We start from the raw sequence: 22,509 nt of genomic DNA on the forward strand, positions 1-22,509 counted from the left end.
TTCTAGCTATTGTAAATAGTGCTGCAGTGAACAATGGGGTACGTGTGTCTTTTTCAATTTTGGTTTCCTCAGGGTATATGCCTAGGAGTGGGATTTCTGGGTCATACGGTAGTTTTATTCCTAATTTTTAAAGGAATCTTAACGCTGTCTTCCATAGTGGCTGTATCAATTTATATTCTCACCAACAGTGCAAGAGTGTTCCCTTTTCTCCACACCATCTCCAGCATTGTTTGTAGACTTTTTGATGAGGGCCATTTTGACTGGTGTGAGGTGATATCTCATTGTAGTTTTTATTTTCTAATAATGAGCGATCTTGAGCATCTTTTCATTCAGCCACTCTTAAACACTGGGAAATTGATACTTTCAACAGTCTGGTGTTGGTGGTTTAGTGGCTCAGTTGTGTCCAACTCTTTGTGACCCCATGGACTGTAGCCCACCAAGCTCCTCTGTCCATGGGATTCTCCAGGCAGGAATACTGGAGTGGGTTGCCATTCTCTTCTCCAAAAGTCTACAGCTATGCTAATATGGTGGATACTAAATTTAAATGAATTAAAACTCGATAGAGATGAAAATTCAGTTCCTCCATCACAGAAGTCACGTTTCTGGGGTATTCACTTAACTACATGTTGCTAGTGGTTTCCTTATTAGACAGTGTGGCTATACAGGATTTCTATTATTGCAGAAAATTCCATTGGAGAGTTCTGGCCTATAGCATTAAAACTTAGAATTTAAAGTTAAAAAAATAAATTTGAAAATAATATGATTATGACTTACTTACATATTACAAAGAATAGATTTTTGGGACCCTAAAACAAAGGCCAAAACACCCAGGGCAGATTCATGTCAATGAATGGCAAAACCAATACAATATTGTAAAGTAAAAAAAAAGAAAAAGAAAAAACAGAAATCTCAGGAAAAAAAAAAAAGAAAAGGGAAAATAAAGGATCTACTTTTTCCACTTATTTCAATAATTTGCATGCTTCCTATCACAAGGAGTGATAATCTTTAGTTGTTTAGAGTGTTCATTTCAATTAGGGATTTAGCTGGCTTTCTGACAATATCCAGATCTAATTCTAAATCTCCTGGTACATGAGATATATAATATGTGAACATTATATACAGTCACATCATTCATATTATAGATGAATGTTAGAGGGATATAAGGATACAATATACTTAATTTATATGGTAGCATTGATGGCTTAAAATTCTATGTATTATTTTTTAAATAATGACTTACCATTATTATCTGTTAATTCACATTGTACTTTAATTTTTATATAAAGTTTTAATCCACACCTGGAAAGAGTAAGGAAAAACTTAAGAAAATTCATGCAAAATAATACCTCTGCTAATGAAAAATATTTAAACAGAGTGAAAAAGCTAAATTTGGGCCCTCATTTAAATTTTCCCTTCTTGTCATTCATTTCAAAGTTTTAGTTTCAATGTGAATATTAGATAAGAAAAAAGAACAAAGCACACCTTTAAAGATCATTAAATAATATGTCATAAAAATTGCTCAAGGTCAAAGCTCATAGGGAAAGCTGCTGGCTCTTCAGGGAACTTCTGAGTAACAACCAAAAGAATCGTTTCAAAGATGCAGGGGTGCCTCCAGCCAAAACCAGGAAGAAGGTTTTCCTACAGAGACTATTGTTGTAATGGTGTGTGCTCCTGGGAAAGAGATGGACTTTAATAATGTAATGAGTCTGTCAAAACCCCCACAGCAATGTCATACTCTAACACTGGCAATGCTACTCCCATCTCTTTCCCCAGTCATTGAAACAAAAAGTTTCACTTCACTGTTTCTCAGTGGACAATTCTTTGTTATAAAAATTAAAAACAGGACACACAACATGTTCAAGTTGGAAAGCTCACTAAAGTTATGTGAATTTAACAGGATAGGCTATGAAATTGCCTCAGCGTTATAAGAATGCTCATTCAACTACCTTGCACCAAACTACCATAGGAAAAGGCTAATGCTCATTGTTATACAAAGAAAAATAAATGGAATTTATGAAAGTAATAAGGAAGAGGAGAGGGACTAACTGGGTATCAATTATTAATACCTTTTAAAATTGTTTCCACTTTCTTTTCACTGTCTTCTGATTTCTTTGACATCTTCAGCTATATTCCCTGGGAGATTCAGGAGAGAAAAAAAAAAAAGATGAGCAAGATAATTAAAAATAAAGTATGTTTAGGGGAGATATAAGCTGGTTACAGGGTAAATTTAAATTGACCATATGTGTGGGCTTCCCTGGTGGGTCGGTGGTAAAGAAAAAGAATTCGCCTACAATTCAGGAGACATGGGTTTGATCCCTGGGTCAGGAAGGTCTCCTGGAGAAGGAAATGGCTACACACTCCAGTATTCTTGTCTGGAGAATCCCATGGACAGAGGAGCCTGGTAGGTTACAGTCCATGGGGTCGCAAAGAGTCAGACACGACTGAGTGAATGAACACACACATACACCATATGTGTATTGATATTTTATTCTATCTCCAGCACCATGCTATGCCCTAAAAAAAGGCACTGATTTCAGCATATTAAATCCAATTATAGTGCAGTTTTATATGGTTTACCCTAAATAACTTCTGGAATCAACTAGGGCAATACTTTATTAATCAGACTCTGTGAATAATTATATCATCAAAAGTATATTACATTTAGTGCCACATCATCTTGCACTGAGCTTTCCTCATAGCTCAGTTGGTAAAGAATCCGCATGCAAAGAAGATGACCTCGGTTTGATCCCTGGGTCAGGAAGATCCGCTGAAGAAGGCATAGGCTACCTACTGCAATATTCTTGGATTTCCCAGGTGGCTCAGCTGGTAAAGAATCCGCCTGCAATGTGGGAGACCTGGGTTCGAACCCTGAATTGGGAAGATCCCCTGGAGAAGTCTGGCCTGAAGAATTCCTGTATAGTCCATGGTGTTGCAGAGTCGGACAGCACTGAACGTCTTTCACTTTCACTTTTCATCTTGTATAGATGTGGCACTAAATGTAATATAGACACATGTGTCCTGTATAGACACACATCTTTATCACGTAATAATACTTCAATTAAAATTCAAAAAAGGGAGAAAGTTGCAATTAGCTGGATTCACCTTGACAAAGGAAACTAGATTTCATTGGCCTTGATGGACTGTTCACATACACAGAAGGAGAGAGTGGGGAGGAGGGTCTTTGAGGTCTACAAAGAAACAGAGTCAAAACAGCATCTCCTCTCAGAAGACAATTCGGTTTCTACTGGAGACATGGGACTTCACACATGCGCTGTATGGCTATGGAAACCAGGTTACAAATATGAAACAGCGGTCCATATCAAGGAGCCAATACGCCTTCCAAAGCGAGAAAAACTTAATAATATAAATTGCAGATTAGGTATTTGCATTTGCCCTCTGTTGCACTAGGGCCTCAATGATATAAAAGTCCAGAAGTACAATAAGGAATAAACCTAAACTATGAAAAACAACAATGCAATTGGGCATCAACCATAACAAGTGATCGCAACAGACTTGTGAAAATTGTTGAGGGGCAGGTGTGCACAGCCTACTCTACTGCTATGTGTTGAGCAGCTGAGAACAGGGGACGGGTTGTCCACCCAGGAGGCTCTGAAAGGTTCCAGGCTCGGGTCTGCAGGGACTGCTGAGGGCTTAGGTCGTGGGGTGCAGCCAAAGAGAGAGAAAGAGATGAATCGAGTCAGCACTTACCTCCCTCCATCTTTATCCAATATGGGAAGCAGCTAAGAGCCAGTATTACCCCAGTGTCAAACCCTAGTTCTTCTCTGGACAAATACAAAGTGTCTGGGGAAAGCTACTGCTCCCAGCATGGATGCTGACATTCCAGAACAAATCTTTCTTTGTACTATTCCTGGGGGATTTGGAGTTTGACAGCTAGCTCCTTATCTATTCACTGCAAAGAGGGTTTACTAATCAGCATGACATCACCTCTGTTCATAGGTCCCCGGTCATGTTTTTCAGTCGGGTAGGAGACCAGGCAAGAGAGCAGCAAGTGAAGTTCCCACCAGATCCCCACCTGCCGATTAGAATGCGAATTCAACAGCAGCTGTGTGAGTTGCTTGTGAGCATCTCAGAAACGTGTCTGCTTCCCTTGATGCACAGGCAGGAAGCCTGGAAAGTACATTTCCTAGACTGACTCAGAGGTGGCACCTGCACAAGCTCTGGAAGGCAGAGGAGAAGAAGATAAGGCACAGCATCCGCAGACAACGGAAGGGAGCGTCTGCCAACGTGGCTCACGGGTCCTCTTGTGAGTCACTCAGTGCTCTGGTCCCTGAACTTGCTGATTTTCTAAAGACCAGGACCAACTTCTGGACCTAAAACACACCTCCATGCTTCCTATGGTTTTGTAAACTTCTAACTTCCTCTGTTCACTTACCTCCCGTCTCACTTTTCTGAATGAAATTTGTCCCATTCACAGAAATATATGAAGAGACTCGTAGATTACTCTTACTTTATGTAGATTACTTTACATAAAGGTAAAAAAAAACATGAAAGAATAGCTCACATTGGAGTAAAGAGACCTACTTTAGACAAGATGACACCAAAAAAATAACTAAAAAAGTTGGATTCCTATTCTTAGACAAATTTTAAAATATAATACATCCTTGAAACAAGATACGATAAAAATAGAGAATAAGAGATGTTTGAATATAATAACTGAAGAGGACTCAACAGGATTTTAAAAAACAAATGTAAAGAAATCTAAACTAAAAAGCTTAAAGTCAGCAAGATTCAGGGATACAAAGAAAACAGGAAAAAATTAAAGCAGTGAATTTATAAAGGAAATGATAAAAAGAAAAGTCCAAAATCCAAAGAAGTACACTAGGAGATTTGCGGCGGGGTGGGGGGGGGGCGGGTTGGTGGGTTTGTTTTTTTTTTTTATGCTGGATCTTGATCACCTAAAGGTTATTTTTATCCCTTAAACAAGTAATCTCCTTCCCCCATTGTCAACACCCAGTGGCGGCTCAGACAGTAAAGACTGCCAGCCATGCAGGAGACCCGGGTTCTGTCCCTGGGTTGGGAAGAGACCTTGGAGAAAGGAATTGCTACCCATTTCACTATTCTTGCCTAGAAAACCCCATGGACAGAGGAGACTGGTGGGCTATAGTCCATGGGGTCGCAAAGAGTTGGATACAACTGGGTGACTAACACTTTCACTATTCCTAGTACATTTGTTTTTCAATTTCATTAAAAATTTAGTCTCTCAGCACCTCTGATGTGTGCTATTTAGACCCTTTTATACAGTCTAAATTTCCTATAATCAAATGACAGTAAACATTTGCTTTTTAGTAATATTTTTACCTTTCTTGTTCCTTTTTCCTTTTGTACCATTCACTGGGACCAAACCACAATCTCAGACCAACCCAAAAACCTTCCTTCTGTTCCCACATCAGGCTGGGGAGGAAGCCACGCAAACAGATGCAGTGTAGTAATAGCATGAGGCAGTTCATTCTTCTCCTGAAAGCTAGCGATTAAATTCACAAAGAAAGGCAATGCCAAAGAATGTTCAAACTACTGCACAATTGCACTCATCTCACACACTAGTAAAGCAATGCTCAAAATTCTCCAAGCCAGGTTTCAGCAATACATGAACCGTGAACTTCCAGATGTATAAGCTGGATTTAGAAATGACAGAGGAACAAGAGATCAAATTGCCAACATCCACTGGATCATCAAAAAAGCAAGAGAGTTCCAGAAAAACATTTATTTCTGCTTTACTGACTATGCCAAAGCCTTTGACTGTGCAGATCACAACAAACTGTGGAACATTCTGAAAGAGATGGGAATACCAGATCACCTGACCTGCCTCTTGAGAAACCTGTATGCAGGTCAGGAAGCAACAGTCAGAACTGGACATGGAACAACAGACTGGTTCCAAATAGGAAATGGAGTACGTCAAGGTCGTATATTGTCACCTTGCTTATTTAACTTATATGCAGAGTACATCGTAAAAAACCCTGAGCTGGAGGAAGCACAAGCTGGAATCAAGATTGCTGGGAGAAATAACAATAACCTCAGATATGCAGATGACACCACCCTTATGGCAGAAAGTGAAGAAGAGCTAAAAAGGCTCTTGATGAAAGTGAAAGAGGAGAGTGAAAAAGTTGGCTTAAAGATCAACATTCAGAAAACTAAGATCATGGCAACCGGTCCCATCACTTCATGGAAAATAGATGGGGAAACAGGGGAAACAGTGGCTAACTTTATTTTTTTGGCTCCAAAATCACTGCATTTGGAGACTGCAGCCATGAAATTAAAAGACGCTTGCTCCTTGGAAGAAAAGCTGTGACCAACCTAGACAGCATATTAAAAAACACTGACATTACTTTGCCAACAAAGGCCTGTCTAGTCAAGGCTATGGTTTTTCCAGTAGTCATGTATGAATGTGAGAGTTGGACTATAAAGAAAGCTGAGCACTGAAGAACTGATGGTTTTGAACTGTGGTGCTGAAGAAGACTCTTGAGAGTCCCTTGGACTGCAAGGAGATCCAACCAGTCCATCCTAGAGGAGATCAGTCCTGAGTGTTGATTGGAAGGACTGATGCTGAAGCTGAAACCCCAATACTTTGGCCACCTGATGCAAAGAACTGATTCATTTGAAAAGACCCTGATGCTGGGAAAGGTTGAGGGCAGGAGAAGGGAACGACAGAGGATGAGATGGTTGGACAGCATCACTGACTCAATGGACACGAGTTTGGGTAGGCTCCAGGAGTTCGTGATGGACAGGGAGGCCTGGTGTGCTGCAATCCATGGGGTCACAAAGAGTCAGACACGACTGAGTAACTGAACTGAACTGAAGCAATTAAATATTCAGAAATTTTGCAAGTGAACTGTTAAACCACTGACATCACTCATGTTGGGAAACTGACAAATACCACAAATCAAGACATTCATTTTTCCCCAAAGAGCCAATGTACCAGCATACCACTGCCACTTTTTTGCTCTCTATACTCTCTTCTCTACTAGATAATCCTTTTTAGTTTCATCATCAACCTTCTACTCCATGAATTATTTTCCAAAATATCCACTCTCCTCGAACTTCTTACACTAGTCCCTCCTTCACTCTGGTCACATTTCATAAAGAGAATAATTACATCATCTCCCAATTCTCTCACCATCCTGTCATATGACTCTGTAATTTCCCCACATCCTTCCATTCTAATCTTTTCCTTCTTCCTTCCTGGTACAAAGTTTTCCCCTTTCACCTGGATCTCACCTTCTTCTCCCTCCTGAAAAACTTCTGTTAAATTATCTCTTTTTTCCTCTATCAATGCTAGCTTCTCATTAGTTTGTAAATATTCTCAAATTTCTCCAAATAGAAAAAAGTGTGTCTTAGTCTTAGCCCCCTACATCCCTCCTATTATGATAGTCTTTCTGGAGCTTAGGACCATGCCAGGCTTTCTGAAGGGAACCTCCCACCCAATAGTAGCTGCAATAGTAGTCGTAATAATAGCAGTGTCTGCAGTAGTAGCTCTGGAGCCAGAGAGCTGTGGTTGAGGTTCGGGGTCTGTCTCTTACTATGTCTGCTACCTTAGACAAGTGACTCAACCTCTCTGTGTCTCTGCTTCCTCATCTGAAAGCTGGGGAATACAGTCCTACTTATCTTAATAAAGGGGTTGATGCAGCTAAAGCACTTAGATAAGCGCCAGACATAGCAAACAGCAATTATCAGTTTTGCACTATGAACTATTGTTACTATTCACTTCACTGCCCTCCACTGCCCTGGTCACCAGCAGTCCTCAAGTTGCTAAATCTAATGTGCATATTCCAGTCTGGACATTTTCAAACTTCTCTGCAGCATGTGACCCTGCATCCTGGTAATTCCCCCTCTGCTTGAGTTCTCTGCCACACCACCCTCATTTCCTTGTAACCTCACATACTGGTCTTCCTATTCTAAAAAGCCAGTGTAGTGTGTGTGTATACATACATAATACATACCATACTACATCCATACTATATACACTACCATGTGTAAAATAGACAGCTAGTGGGAAGCTTCTGTATGACACAGGCTGTATTCTGTGATGACTAGAGAGCTGAGATGGAGAGTGCAGGGAGCAAGGTCCAAGAGAGCGGGGATATCCGTACACAGATAGCTGATGGCTGCTGTCCTACAGCAGAAACTAACGTAACATTGTAGAGCAATTAAATTCCAGTAAAAAACCAAAATAAACAAATGTCATTATCATGACATTATGATAATGATAATGTCATGTTCTTCCTTGACTACAGGCTCCTTGAAAATGTTCTAAGTCACTTGGCTCTCAAAAAATATTTTGGGGCTCTTATTACTAATAACAATTATTGTCAGTAATAGAGTTAGGTGAGTGACAGATAACAGGTTCAAAACTATCCTTGCGATGTGTTGTGTAAGCTAATTCCCAGCTTCCTGTCCTGCTTGGTGTCACTATGCTATTCATGAAACATTCACTGTCAGGAAAGTGACTACTTGTTGGAGGTAAGAGCCAGTTCATATCAAAGTTCATATCCTATTAAATAATAGTCCAACAAAGAACCATCAGTGAGTGAGGCCACGAGCATCATCCCTAAAGGAACAGGTAAACAGGACTGAATCACCCTACACTGTGTCCTTACATGGATGGGAATGTTTCCAGCACACTTCTGCCCATTCACTCCCTGAATACCACTAATGTCACCCATGCAAGTTTATACCACCCACTATGTTATCCTGCACATCTCAAATTTTGCCAATGAAAACTCATTTCTAAGGTTAATTATTCTAAATAATAGTGACTGTCACCATGAAATGAAAAGATGCTTGCTCCTTGGAAGAAAAGCTATGACCAACCTAGACAGTGTATTGAAAAGCAGAGACATCACTTTGCCCACAAATGTCCATAGAGTCTAAGCTGTGGTTTCTCCAGTAATCATGTACAGATGTTAGAGTTGAACTATAAAGAAGGCTGAGTGCTGAAGAACTGATGCTTTTAAATTGTGGTGCTGGAGAAGACTCTTGAGAGTCCCATCCATGGACTGCAAGGAGATCAGCCCTGAATATTCACTGGAAGGATGGATGCTGAAGTTCCAATACTTTGGCCACTTGATGCAAAGAGCTGACTCATTGGAAAAGACCCTGATGCTTGCAAAGATGGAGGGCAGAAGGAGAAGGGGGCGGTAGAGAGTGAGGTGGTTGGATGGCATTACCATCATTCAATGGACATCAATTTGAGCAAACTTCAAGAGACAGTGCATTACCGACTCAATGGACATGAGTTTGAGTAAACTCTGGGAGTTGGTGATGGACAGGAAAGCCTGGCGTGCCGCGGTCCATGGGGTTGCAAAGAGTTAGATGTGACTGAGGGACTGAACTGAACTGAACTCAGAAGATAGGGGAGAACAGAGGAGCCTGGCATGCTGAAGTTCATGAGGTGGCAACAAGTCAGACACGACTTAGCGACTGAAAAGCAACAACAAGCCCCTCAGCTGTTGATGGGAAATAACCAAGCTGAAACACTTGTAGGAGCTGCTTCTGAAGAATGATCTTCCCCATCAACTGGATACACCCTGAGGTGTGAGCTCCTCATTAAAGCAACTGGCCATTCCCATCTAACATGGGTAATACTTCACCAGCTCCAGGGAGGTTTTGTAAAGTTCATAAGCATCATAACAGGTCTTGTCATATCCTTTCTCAAAGTGAACCATCCTTCTTCCTGCACCTCCTCCAGCCCCTCTGCTCCTGGAGAAATTCCACAAATATCGCAGATCAAGATTCAGATGTGGCTTCCTCTGGGCTGCCTCCTCAGCTCCAGGGAAGCCTAGTAAACTCCAGGGAGCCTGGACTGTGATCTGCAGTAGCACAGTTGCCTTTAATTGAAATTGTTTATATACTTATCTTTTTTTTCTGTTTAAGACTGTATGTTCCTTAAGATTAGAGGCTGGGTCATTGATCATACATTTACTCCCAGGGGACCTCCATACACCTGTTATCATGGAGGTGCCAAGTGAGTGATCTTGGAATCAACGAAAGGAAAGACACCTAATAGCCGTTTACATTGGAAACTGCTATTTTGTTCACAACGATCAAACCTTTGGAATGTCTATGATGCAAAAGGATGTGAACTACGATCTGGAAATATAAAGAGGAATAAGTCAGGAGCCCTGATCTAATGAATTCACACTCTGGTTAGTTAGATAGACACCCTAAATAGGCAATGGTCATAGAACACAGATCAAGATATACATTCCTACTTCCAGGGGGACTGACTGATGAGTCAATCAGGGTAATACCATCATCTTGTTCTTAAAACTGATTCTGTTATCCAGGTTTAAGTCAAAAAGTTCTGACATTACCCTGATCAGACTTTGCTTTAGAAAAGGGCACAGGGCCGACGAGACAGATGGGGAGTTTGGCTGGGATTTCTGAGACAGACATCTTACTCTTTTAGAGCTTTCAAGAGAAATATTTCCTCTTCTAGTCTGTCTGTGTGATGTACAAAAAAAGCTTGGGACTTCAGCATTTTGCTGTCATGGAGGCAGCCAGTCTTATGCAAGTCTAACATAATAGAAGGCAAAGAGGAGAGGTAGAAGGGACCAGTTTCTTCACACACAGCGATGTACTGCTGAATCAATAGCTGTGTCTCATATAGGCTTTCTATTATAAATGAATTTTCCCTTATTCCAGTTTTCTCCCTACTTTTCATTATTTCTATTTGAAAACCATTAATTACAAATGTGAAAATAGGGCACATAATCCAGATTCCAAGATTTATATCTCCTATATTCCTCGGTATGCACTGGCTAATAAAGCTGCTGTTTTGACCGATATGGCTGCTGCTGCTGCTAAGTCACTTCAATCGTGTCCGACTCTGTGCGACCCCATAGAGGGCAGCCCACCAGGCTCCCCCGTCCCTGGGATTCTCCAGGCAAGAACACTGGAGTGGGCTGCCATTTCCTTCTCCAATGCATGAAAGTGAAAAGTGAAAGTGAAGTCGCTCAGTCGTGTCCGACTCAGTGACCCCATGGACTGCAGCCTACCAGGCTCCTCCGTCCATGGGATTGTCCAGGCAAGAGTACTGGAGTGGGTGCCATTGCCTTCTCCGATATGGCTAGTCATTGAAATTAATTATAGTAAGAACACTCAGATACTAGAATAGTCTGGTGGAATTAGCCAAACCACCACTAGTTTTGGCATCAGGTAAACACTCAACCTGCTTTGAACTGCCAGGCATTTGCTTGTAAGATAATTAGTTGTATTAATAGAAGAAAAAAGAATCAGGGTGAGGAGAGAAAAATGGTAGCAAATGGAATAACCAACCCTCAAAGGCAGAATGCTGCCTTCTGTAAAAAACGAGGTTCTGTACAATTCATAGAGTAGAACAGAAAAAAAAAATCAAAATAACTATAAAATCACTGCAAGATGATTAGGAGCCAAACCTTTTTAAGGCAGGATTCAAACATATCTACTACAGAGTGACCTATCCACCAGCGCACAAAGGTTAGCAACATTCCTTATATGACTGGAAGTCAAATAAAATATATTTTTCAAGTGCTTTGAGAAGCTCTCCTCATGCTTGTTTGGAAAATTTAGCACAGCAACAGCATTCAGAAGTAAATCCCCACCCTACAGCCTGCATAGAAAGAAGGTATAAACTGAATCTTATTTCTGCTGCTTCTGTTTCCTACCCAATCCAAGGTAACTGAAAAGAATTAATTTAACTCTTATAGAACATCTGTTTACTTCAATCAATTTCAGACACATTTTGTATGTGATTATTTTAGAATATTCGTGTTTAACAATTACTCCATCCATTTAAAAAATGCCTGAATCTACAGCCTCAGTTCCAAGTGCATTAGTCTTATGCACTAAATCTCATTGCCAACCACACCTGGCCTGTTACCCTAGCAAGCCTTGTAGGTGCAATGTGAAATAATGCCAGCGCATTCCATAAAGAGCTGGTGAGTTGTGTCAAAGAAAAAATGATGGGCTCACATTAAAAAGGAAGACTGACAATAGTCTTAAAGCTGCTGCTGCTAAGTCGCTTCAGTCGTGTCCGACTCTGTGTGACCCCATAGATGGCAGCCCACCAGGCTCCCCCATCCCTGGGATTCTCCAGGCAAGAACACTAGAGTGGGTTTCCATTTCTTTCTCCAATGCAAGAAAGTGAAAAGTGAAAGTGAAGTCGCTGAATCGTGTCCAACTCTTTGCGACTTCATGGATGGCAGCCTACCAGGCTCCTCCGTCCATGGGATTTTCCAGGCAAGAGTACTAGAGTGGGGTGCCATTGCCTTCTCTGTCTTAAAGCAGAGTTCCTCAAACTCTACACTATTAACACTTTGGGTCATAATTAACATCTTTTGTTGTGAGCCAGTGTCCTATGCATTGTGGGATATTTAATAGCATCCTGGCTTTCACTCACTTGATACCAATACCCTTCAGTTATGACCATCAAAAATATCTCCAGGCACAGCCAGAAGGCCCCTGTCCTGGTTGAGAACCACTGGTTTAAGTAAAATAATTTCCAAATGAAATGATGACAAGTTGGTGTTTTATGAGAACTATCTAAGTCTTACAGGGCCTTCAAAAGTAGATACTATTAGTTCATCTTAAAGGGAAATGCAATTAGTGTGAGATGGAACAAACAACAGTCTAAGGCTCAACAACAGTCCTGGATTCAAAGGCTAAATGGTACTGTTTAGGCCCTGGACATTGAACATGGACTGAGATAATAATTTTGTCCTCAAGAACTTCCTAGTACTTTGACTCCCAGCTAAGGGTGTGGAGGGAAGACAGAGAGACCTATGGAAAGGCACGGGAGACTCTGCATGCTGCCTTGGAGTTGGGAGGAGATGTGGTCAGAGGAACCTTCCTGGAGAAAGACCTGAGGGGTAAACTGGAGTTAAGCAGATTAATGGAGGGCAAGACAGGTTTTGGAGGCCAGAGCAGAGAGGAAGTGATCTCCAAGAAGAGCAAAAAGGATTTACAAATACCAAGAATGAAAAGAGAACGTGGCACAGATCAGCAGGACTGGAGAAGAAGATGGTGAAGAACTGATTGGCTTCTCAATGTGTCTTTGAGCAAAGTGATGAGCTGGAAACAAGAGCAGTTATCTTCTAGGACCCTCGTTATCTGTTGGAAAAAGCTTACCTGTTCTTCCAAGGAAATCCAGGTCTACACATATGGATCAGCCACAGTGTTTATTTGATAATAGAATTAGTGCTGTGTTCTTGACTAAGCATTAAAAAATATGAGCACTGGGATGAGACCATATCAACCTGTTAAAAACAGAAAACAGAAACAGTAGGAACTCAGTAGGCATTAATATTATTTATTCAATTTCATTTGTGTTCTTACCTCCACATAGCTTGGCACTTTTTACTCCAGAATATTCTTACACACTCATCTAGTAAAAATATACATAATTTCATCAAACTGCAGATGCTGTCTAAACTGTGCTGCTCATATTACTGAGCAAGATGCATGGTGGGGCACAGAGGTCTATTCAGAGCCAGAAGATTTCAGAATTCCAGAAGCTCTGACATCCAGAGCTGATTTGTTGTTGTTCAGTAACTCAGTTGTGTCTGACTCTTTGCAACCCCATGGACTGCAGCATGCCAGGCTTCCCTGTCCTTCACCATTTCCAGGAGTTTGCTCAAACTCATGTCCATCAAGTTGGTGACACCATCCAACCATCTCATCCTCCGTCATCCCCCTTTCCTCCTGCCTTCAATCTTTCCCAGCATCAGAGTTTTTTCAGTGAGTTGACTCTTCACATAGGTGGCCAAAGTACTGGACTTTCAGCTTCAGTATCAGTCCTTCCAATGAATGTTCAGTGTTGATTTCCTTTAGGTTGACTGGTCTCATCTCCTTGCTGTCTAGGGAACTCCGTGAGCAGAGCTGGTTCAGGGGAACTGTACTGAGAAGGCAGACCAGTGAAAAAAGTTCAAAAGCAGACAGGTATTTACAGTGTGCTTCAATTCATGTAAAAGACATTGCAAATATACTTTATAAGCACACTTTGTATATTAAATTTCCTTTCCATGACTGTAAAGAAAACATCTGACCAGGTCTCAAGATGTAAGAAAGCCAAACTTTGCCTTTGGTGTATTTTCACTGTCTTCAACACTTTTTTAAAGCTATGAACTCCATCATTACACCTAGTGGATTTATGAGACTAGGGAGATGTAGTGTGATATTAAAAATGCACTGGCACCATAGTCAAGAGATCTGGGTCTCTTGATATTTTCTAAATAGCATGATGGCAGAAATCAAAGAAGAGCTAAAGACCCTCTTGATGAAAGTAAAAGAGGAGAGTGAAAAAGTTGGTTTAAAACTCAATATTTAGAGAACTAATATCATGGCATCCAGTCCCACCACTTCATGGCAAATAGATGGGGAAACAATGGAAACAGTGGCAGACTTTATTTTGGGGGGACTCCAAAATCACTGCAAATGGTGACTGCAGCCATGAAATTAAAAGACACTTGCTCCTTGGAAGAAAAGCTATGACCGCCCTAGACAGCATATTAAAAAGAAGAGACATTACTTTGCCAACAAAGGTCCATCTAGTCAAAGCTATGGTTTTTCCAATAGTCATGTATGGATGTTAGAGTTGGACTATAAAGAAAGCCAAGCACCGAAGAATTGATGCTTTTGAACTGTGGTGTTGGAAAAGACTTTTGAGAGTCCCTTGGGCTGCAAGGAGATCCAACCAGTGCATCCTAGAGGAAATCAGTCTTGAATATCCATTGGAAGGACTGATGCTGAAGCTGAAACTCCAATACTTTGGCCACCTGATGCAGAGGATGAGATGGTTGGATGGCATCACCGACTCAATGGACATGGGTTTGGGTGGACTCTGGGAGTTGGTGATGGACAGGGAGGCCTAGCATGCTGCAGTCCATGGGGTCACAAAGATTCAGACACAACTGAGCAACTAAACTGAACTGAATTAGCATGACTGACACTGCGTTTCCATAGATAAATCACAGGAATTGATCAACCTATGTCCTGACAACCTCACCAGTTTGTCGTGGGGATAAAAATAATGAAACCACATAAAAGTGCTTTAAAAAGTGAGATCTAGAACTTCAAGACCTTCTAAAACTAACACTTGAAAAAGATGTCCTTTTAATTATAGGAGACTAGAATGCAAAAGTAGGAAGTCAAGAAATACCTGGTTCAGTTCAATTCAGTTCAGTAGCTCAGTCATGTCCGAATCTTTGTGATCCCATGTACTTCAGCACACCAGGCCTCCCTGTCCATTACCAACTCCCAGAGCCTACTCAAACTCATGTCCATTGAGTCGGTGATGTCATCCAACCATCTCATCCTCTGTTGTCCCCTTCTCCTCCTGTCCCCAATCTTTCCCAGCACCAGGGTCTTTTCCAATGAGTCAGCTCTTCGCATCAAGTTGCCAAAGTACTGGAGTTTCAGCTTCAGCATCAGTCCTTCCAATGAATATTCAGGACTTATTTCCTTTAGGATTGACTGGTTTGATATCCTTGCAGTTCAAGGGACTCTCAAGAGTCTTCTCTAACACCACAATTCAAAAGCATCAATTCTTCAACACTCAATTTTTTATGGTCCATCTCTCACATCCATACATGACTACTGGAAAAACCATAGCTTTGACTAGGCAGACCTTTGTTAGCAAGGTAAAGTCTCTGCTTTTTAATATGCTGTCTAGGTTGGTCATAGCTTTTCTTCCAAGGAGAAGCGTCTTTTAATTTCATGGCTGCAGTCACCATCTGCAGTGATTTTGGAGCCCCCCAAAGTAAAGTCTCTGTTTCCATTTTTTCCCATCTATTTGCCATGAAATGATGGGACCAGATACCATGATCTTCATTTTTTAAATGTTGAGGTTTTAAGCCAGATTTTTCACTCTCCTCTTTCACCTTCAGCAAGAGGTTCTTTAGTTCCTCTTCGCTTCTGCCATAAGGGTGATGTCATTTGCATATAGGAGGTCTTTTATATTTCTCCCGGAAGTCTTGATTCCAGCTTGTGCTTCATCCAGCCCAGCATTTTGCATTATGTACTCTTCATATAAGTTAAATAAGCAGGGAGACAATATACAGCCTTGACATGCTCCTTACCCAATATGGAACCAGTCCATTGCTCCATGTCAGGTTCTAACTGTTACTTTTTAACTTTCATACAGATTTCTCAGGAGGCAGGTCAGGTGGTCTAGTATTCCCATCTCTTTAAGAATTTTCCACAGTCTGTTGTGATCCACACAGTCAAAACCTTTGGCATAGTCAATAAAACAGAAGTAGATGTTTTTCTAGAACTCTCTTGCTTTCTCTATGATCCAACAGATGTTGGCAATTTGATCTCTGGTTCCTCTGTCTTTTCTAAATGCAGCTCAAGCATCCAGAATTTCTCAGTTCATGTGCTATTGAAGTCTAGCTTGGAGAATTTCGAGCATTACTTTACCAGTGTGTGAGATGAGTGCAATTGTGCAGCAGTTTGAGCACTCTTTGGCATTGCCTTTCTTTGAGATTGGAACGAAAACTTCTCTTTTCTAGTCCTGTGGCCACTGCTAAGTTTTCCAAATTTACTGGCATATTGAGTGTAGCACTTTCACAGCATCATCTTTTAGCATTTGAAATAGGTCAACTGGAATTCCATCACCTCCACTAGCTTTGTTTATAATGATGCTTGCTAAGACCCACTTTACATCACATTCCAGGACCTCTGGCTCTAGGGGAATGATTGTACCACTGTGATTATCTGGGTCATGCTTTTTTGTATAGTTCTGTATATTCTTGCCACCTCTTCTTAATATCTTCTGCTTCTGTGTCCAAACCATTTCTGTCCTTTATCGAGCCCATCTTTGCATGAAATCTCTAATCCCTTGGTATCTCTAATTTTCTTGAAGAGATCTCTAGTCTTTCCTATTCTCTCATTTCCCTCTATTTCTTTGCACTGATCACTGAGGAAGGCTTTCTTATCTCTCCTTGCTATTCTTTGGATCTCTGCATTCAGATGGGTATATCTTTCCTTTACTCCATTGCCTTTTGCTTCTCTTTTCTCAGCTATTTGTAATGCCTCCTCAGACAACCATTTTGCCTTTTTGCATTTCTTTTTCTTGGGGATGGTCTTGATCACTGCCTCCTGTACAATGTCACAAACCTCTGTCCACAGTTCTTCAGGCACTCCGTCTATAAGATCTAATCCCTTGAATCTATTTGTCACTTCCACTGTATAATTATAAGGAATTTGATTTAGGTCATACCTGAAAGGTCCAGTGATTTTCCCTACTTTCTTCAATTTAAGTCTGAATTTCGCAATAAGGAGTTCATGATCTGAGCCACAGTCGGCTCCCAGTCTTGTTTTTGATGACTGTATTGAGCTTCTCCATCTTTGACTGCAAAGAATATAATCAATCTGATTTTGGTGTTGACCATCTGGTGATGTCCATGTGTAGAGTCTTCTCTTGTGTTGTTGGAAGAGGGTGTTTGCTATTACTGGTGTGTTTTCTTGGTAAAACTCTTTTAGCCTTTGCCCTGCTTCATTCCGTGCTCCAAGGTCAAATTTGCCTGTTACTCCAGGTGTCTCCTGACTTCCTAGTTTTGCATTCCAGTCCCTGTGATGGAGAGGACATCTTTTTTTTTTTTTTGGTGTTCATTCATCAGTGTATATCACTCAGTCACCCACTGATGAACTGTGCTCCCCACTCTATTCCGAAACTAGTGGGTGAAGAAACCATATTTGTTCTACTCACTCTTAAATTCCCCTTGTCTAGCAGAGTTCTTGCCACATAGTAGGCACTCAATAAAAATGGATTAACTGAAATGATCAAGGAACTGAGTGTAGAAATGGATGGATGGTAAAACACAGCAAAGTCAATCCTAAAGGAAATCAACCCTGATATTCATTGGAAGGACTGATACTAAAGCTCCAATGCTTTGATCACCTTATGCAAAGAGCCAACTCATTGGAAAAGACCCCAATGCTGGGAAAGACTGAGGGAAGGAAGAGAAGAAAGTGACAGATAATAAGATGTTTGGATGGCATCACCTACTCAATGGACGTGAATCTGAGCCAAGTCCAGGAGATAGTGAAGGACGGGGAAGTCTGACGTGGTGCAGTCACAAAGAGTCGGACACGACCTAGTAACAGAACAACAGCAGCAGCAGCCAGTGTTTTCTCTATTTCTCTGATTATAAAAACAATGCATAATGCCTCAACTTATTCAGGTCTCTATATATTACCTTTGGAGAAGGTCTTCATTGATTGCCTTTGCTAAAATGTACCTTTTCCCATCATCAGCTCTCCCCTTAGGCCCTGCTTTATTTTTTGTAAAACTCTATCTGACTTAATTGTGTGTAACTTAATTGTGTTTCTTTTCTTTATCCCCAGACTAATAAAATGGGTAAGAGGGAAGTGATGGTGGCAGCAGTATGCTTCAGGAAGAAAGAGTATCGCTGAAATTGTTCAGAATTGAATGATATTAAAACTGATTGACTTTTGGTGTTTTTTTTTTCAATTCTCTACAGACAGTGCACCCTTTATTACCTGCATTCAGGATGGACGATTCCTCTGCTTCACCCTTAGTGCACCAATGCAAACCCCACTATAACAGAGATAGCTTTTGGTTTTTTTCATGGCTTTTCCCCAACATTAGATAAATAAAAGGGTAGTATAAGCATTGGAAAAGGAGTACATCAAGGTTGTATATTGTCACCCTGCTTATTTAACTTATATGCAGAGTACATCATGAGGAACGCTGGGCTGGAAGAAGCACAAGCTGGAATCAAGATTGCTGGGAGAAATATCAATAACCTCAGATATGCAGATGACACCACCCTTATGGCAGAAAGTGAAGAGGAACTAAAGAGCCTCTTGATGAAAGTGAAAGAGGAGAGTGAAAAGGTTAGCTTGAAGCTCAACATTCAGAAAACAAAAGATCATGACATCTGGTCCCATCACTTCATGGGAAATAGATGGGGAAACACTGGAAACAGTGTCAGGCTTTATTTTTTTGGGCTCCAAAATCACTGCGGATGCTGATTGCAGCCATGAAATTAAAAGACACTTACTCCTTGGAAGAAAGTTATGACCAGCCTAGATAGCATATTAAAAAGCAGAGACATCACTTTGCCAACCAAGGTCCGTCTAGTCAAGGCTATGGTTTTTCCCGTGGTCATGTATGGACGTGAAAGTTGGACTGTGAAGAAAGCTGATCGCCGAAGAATTGATGCTTTTGAACTGTGGTGCTGGAGAAGACTCTTGAGAGTCCCTTGGACTACAAGGAGATCTAACCAGTCCATTCTGAAGGAAATCAATCCTGGGTGTTCATTGGAAGGACTGATGCTAAAGCTGAAACTCCAGTACTTTGGCCACCTCATGCGAAGAGTTGACTCACTGGAAAAGACTCTGATGCTGGGAAGGTTTGGGGCGGGAGGAGAAGGGGACGACAGAGAATGAGATGGCTGGATGGCATCACTGACTCTTGGACATGAGTTTGAGTAAACTCCGGGAGTTGGTGATGGACAGGGAGGCCTGGCATGCTGTGATTCATGGGGTCGCAAAGAGTCAGTCACAACTGAGCGACTGAACTGAACTGATAAGCATTGGAAAAGAAATATTGATATTAAGAAATAGCCACTCATAATCCCTTCACCCAAAATTTAAATGGCTTTTTAAAAACATCTTAAATGTTTTCTTCCACCTTTTTCTGTGTATTTTTAAACATAAATAACAGCATGAGATGTACTCCTATGCCTGCAGTTTGTTTTTCCTTAATAGTTTCTAAGTAGTTAAATGAATACAATCCGAAAGTAGACAGTCACAGTTTCAATCCCTGATCTGCCACTTACTGAAATGTGAGCTCTTAAGTCACATACTTAACATCTTTGAGCCTCAGCTTCCGATTTTAAAAATAGGCTAATCACATAACTGCCTCGTTGGGCTGTTACAAAGATTAAGCAAGATAATCTATGTGCTTGGCTGGTGGTATGTGAATGTTAGTTTGGGGCGTGGACAGCCTCTAAAGTGGTCTGCAGTGATCCTAGCCTGCGGGTATTTGCATACTGTGTAATCTCCTACCTTTGAGTGTGGACCGTGACTCGATGCTAGAGAAGTGTCTAGTGACTCACTGCCAGAGAAAAGAACATAGCAAAAAGTAATAGGAATGCTGCTTCTGAGAACTTGTTACAAAGAGACTGTGGCTTCTGTCTGGGACCACTCTCTTGCTCTCTCCTTAAACTCTGAGCGAAGCCAGCTGCCTGCCACATGTGAGCTGTTCTAGGTGAGGTTCCTTGTGGCAAGGAGCAGAGGGAGACCTCTTGAAAACAGCCAGCAAGACACTGAATTCTAATGACAACATGAATGAACTTGAAAATAAATTCTCCCCTGTTGAACCATCACAGAAGACCACAGATGCAGTCCAAGTGGACTGCAACCTTTTGAGAGATCTTGTCGCATTGGCATTCAGATTAATTGTACCTGGATTCCTCATCCACAGGGATTCTCTGGTAGCTCAGACGGTAGAGTTTGCCTGCAATGCAGGAGGTCTGAGTTCGATCCCTGAATCAGGAAGATCCCCTGGAGAAGGAAATGGCAACCCACTCCAGTATTCTTGCCTGGAAAATCCCATGGCCAGAGGAGCCTGGTGGGCTACAGTCACAGAGCTGGACACGACTGAGCAACTTCACTTTCACTTTAACTTTCTTCACCCACAGAAACCACGACATTAAAAAGTGTTTGTTGATTTAAAATAATTTATACATTTGAAGGAAGTCGTTATGTAATTTCAATATAGGAGAGTGCAGAGAGTCCCCTGCAAGATAACATTTTTCTTTCCCAAGAAGTTTTTGAAAAAGATAGCAAACAGGACTGGGAGATGGGAAATCAACATACCTTTTTATTAATAAACCTGAGCTTTGGTATGTGGCTTGGTATGATAGCTGCATAATCTTTCAACTAAATCACAGAGGTAGGCAGACTGAGAACACTGTCTTGGTCAGTACTGGATAAAACAGGCTTTTTCACGTGGCTGGAAAGAACAGGACTCCGGAGAAAGACTCTGTTACTGGGGAGAAACAAGAAAACAGAAGTCTTCCAGCAGCCAGATACCCAAAGGGAGAAAGGATTGAGTAGATCATGCTCAGTTTTATGACTCAAAGTTACTAGTTAACTAAGGCAGCATGGATAATGAACAGGGCAAGCAAACCCAGGAGGCAACAACCATGGAGTCCCCTGCACCGGGAGGGTACTATTGATTAAGTTGCACTCCTGGTCTAATTTTAGCCTTTACAAACTACTTATGAAAATCATCATAATCACTGTACCATATTCATCATGTGGTTGTACTCCAATTTATTAAACTAATCACATCTTGTTAGAAATTTAGGTTATTTCAAGTTTTTAGTGTTGTAAGTATTGCTGGTGTGAATGTCTTTCTTATTTCCTTAGCATAAGTCCCCAAAGAGAGCACTGTTAATTCACAGGTTCAGTTCAGTCGCTCAGTCGTGTCCGACTCTCTGCGACCCCATGAATCACAGCACGCCAGGCCTCCCTGTCCATCACCAACTCCTGGAGTTCACCCAAACTCATGTCCATCGAGTCGGTGATGCCATCCAGCCATCTCATGCTCTGTTGTCCCCTTCTCCTAATGCCCCCAATCTTTCCCAGCATCAGGGTCTTAATGACACTGAATATAGCATGATACAATGTCAGGTTTTGTTCTAAGGGCTTTGCATAGATTAATGCACTGAATCCTCACACCGACTCTACCAAGTAGCTACTATTTTTATAACCATTTACAGAAGAGGAAGCTAAGGAGGAAAAGCACTGAGTATCTGTTTTGCCCCAGGTAAAACAGATAACAGGTGGCAGAGCTTGAGAGTTTCCATGCCAGGGTGTGTGTTTATCCACTTATCTACCCAGTACAACACTGTGGTTAACCCTAGAGGATAATGGACTTAATTTTCCCTAACAAGTCATCCTCAATGAATAATGTATCTCCACATTAAAATGATAAGTGTTTTACATCACTCTGATAAGTCTTAATAATAAAATGATTGTTTTCAAAACTGAAGTTTTTTTTCTGATTATAAAGGATCTGTTTGACATATAAAATGTTCAGAGAGTTCATAAAATACAAACAAAAATGATGCAAGTTCATCCTCCAGAAGTAGAAATAGCACAGTATAAAAAAATTCGAGCAATCTGAAATTCTGCTTTCATATTATGGCAACAAAATCTGATGGGATGAGGGAGGGATTAAAAGCATAAATCTTACTTGCTCTAAAAGACTTTCACACCACCCATTGACTATATATATATATATATATAAAACTATAACATTTAGATGTTACTAAAGGAACATACAAACTGGGGGAAATTTAATTATTTAGGTACAACCTTTTAAATTCAATTATAGAAACAAGATTTCACTTAAACAGAAGGAAAAAAGCATTTAAAAACAGCTCAGATAAGCTCGGATATTTGGGTTGCTTCCTCTAATTCTATTTCCCCTTCTATTTAGAACACTAATTTGTTGCATTTACTTTAACAAAAAGAATG

At 40.9% G+C, this 22,509-nt stretch overlaps 1 long non-coding RNA gene across 1 annotated transcript; it reads right to left on the reverse strand.

Annotated features, from left to right (window-relative positions):
• Positions 1-1,236: 1,236 nt before the first annotated feature.
• Positions 1,237-21,176, reverse strand: LOC129549331 (uncharacterized). Its single transcript, XR_008684545.2, has 4 exons — positions 20,842-21,176; positions 13,123-13,250; positions 2,067-2,133; positions 1,237-1,299 (listed from the first exon to the last, which is right to left on the reverse strand). It is a non-coding gene; the product is annotated as an uncharacterized LOC129549331 (long non-coding RNA).
• Between the last annotated feature and the right edge of the window lie 1,333 nt (positions 21,177-22,509).

This window comes from Moschus berezovskii, chromosome 26 (assembly GCF_049115385.1).
Source record: "Moschus berezovskii isolate FMDL1 chromosome 26, NW_MosBer_1.0, whole genome shotgun sequence".
In the NCBI taxonomy this organism is placed as follows: Eukaryota; Metazoa; Chordata; class Mammalia; order Artiodactyla; family Moschidae; genus Moschus; species Moschus berezovskii.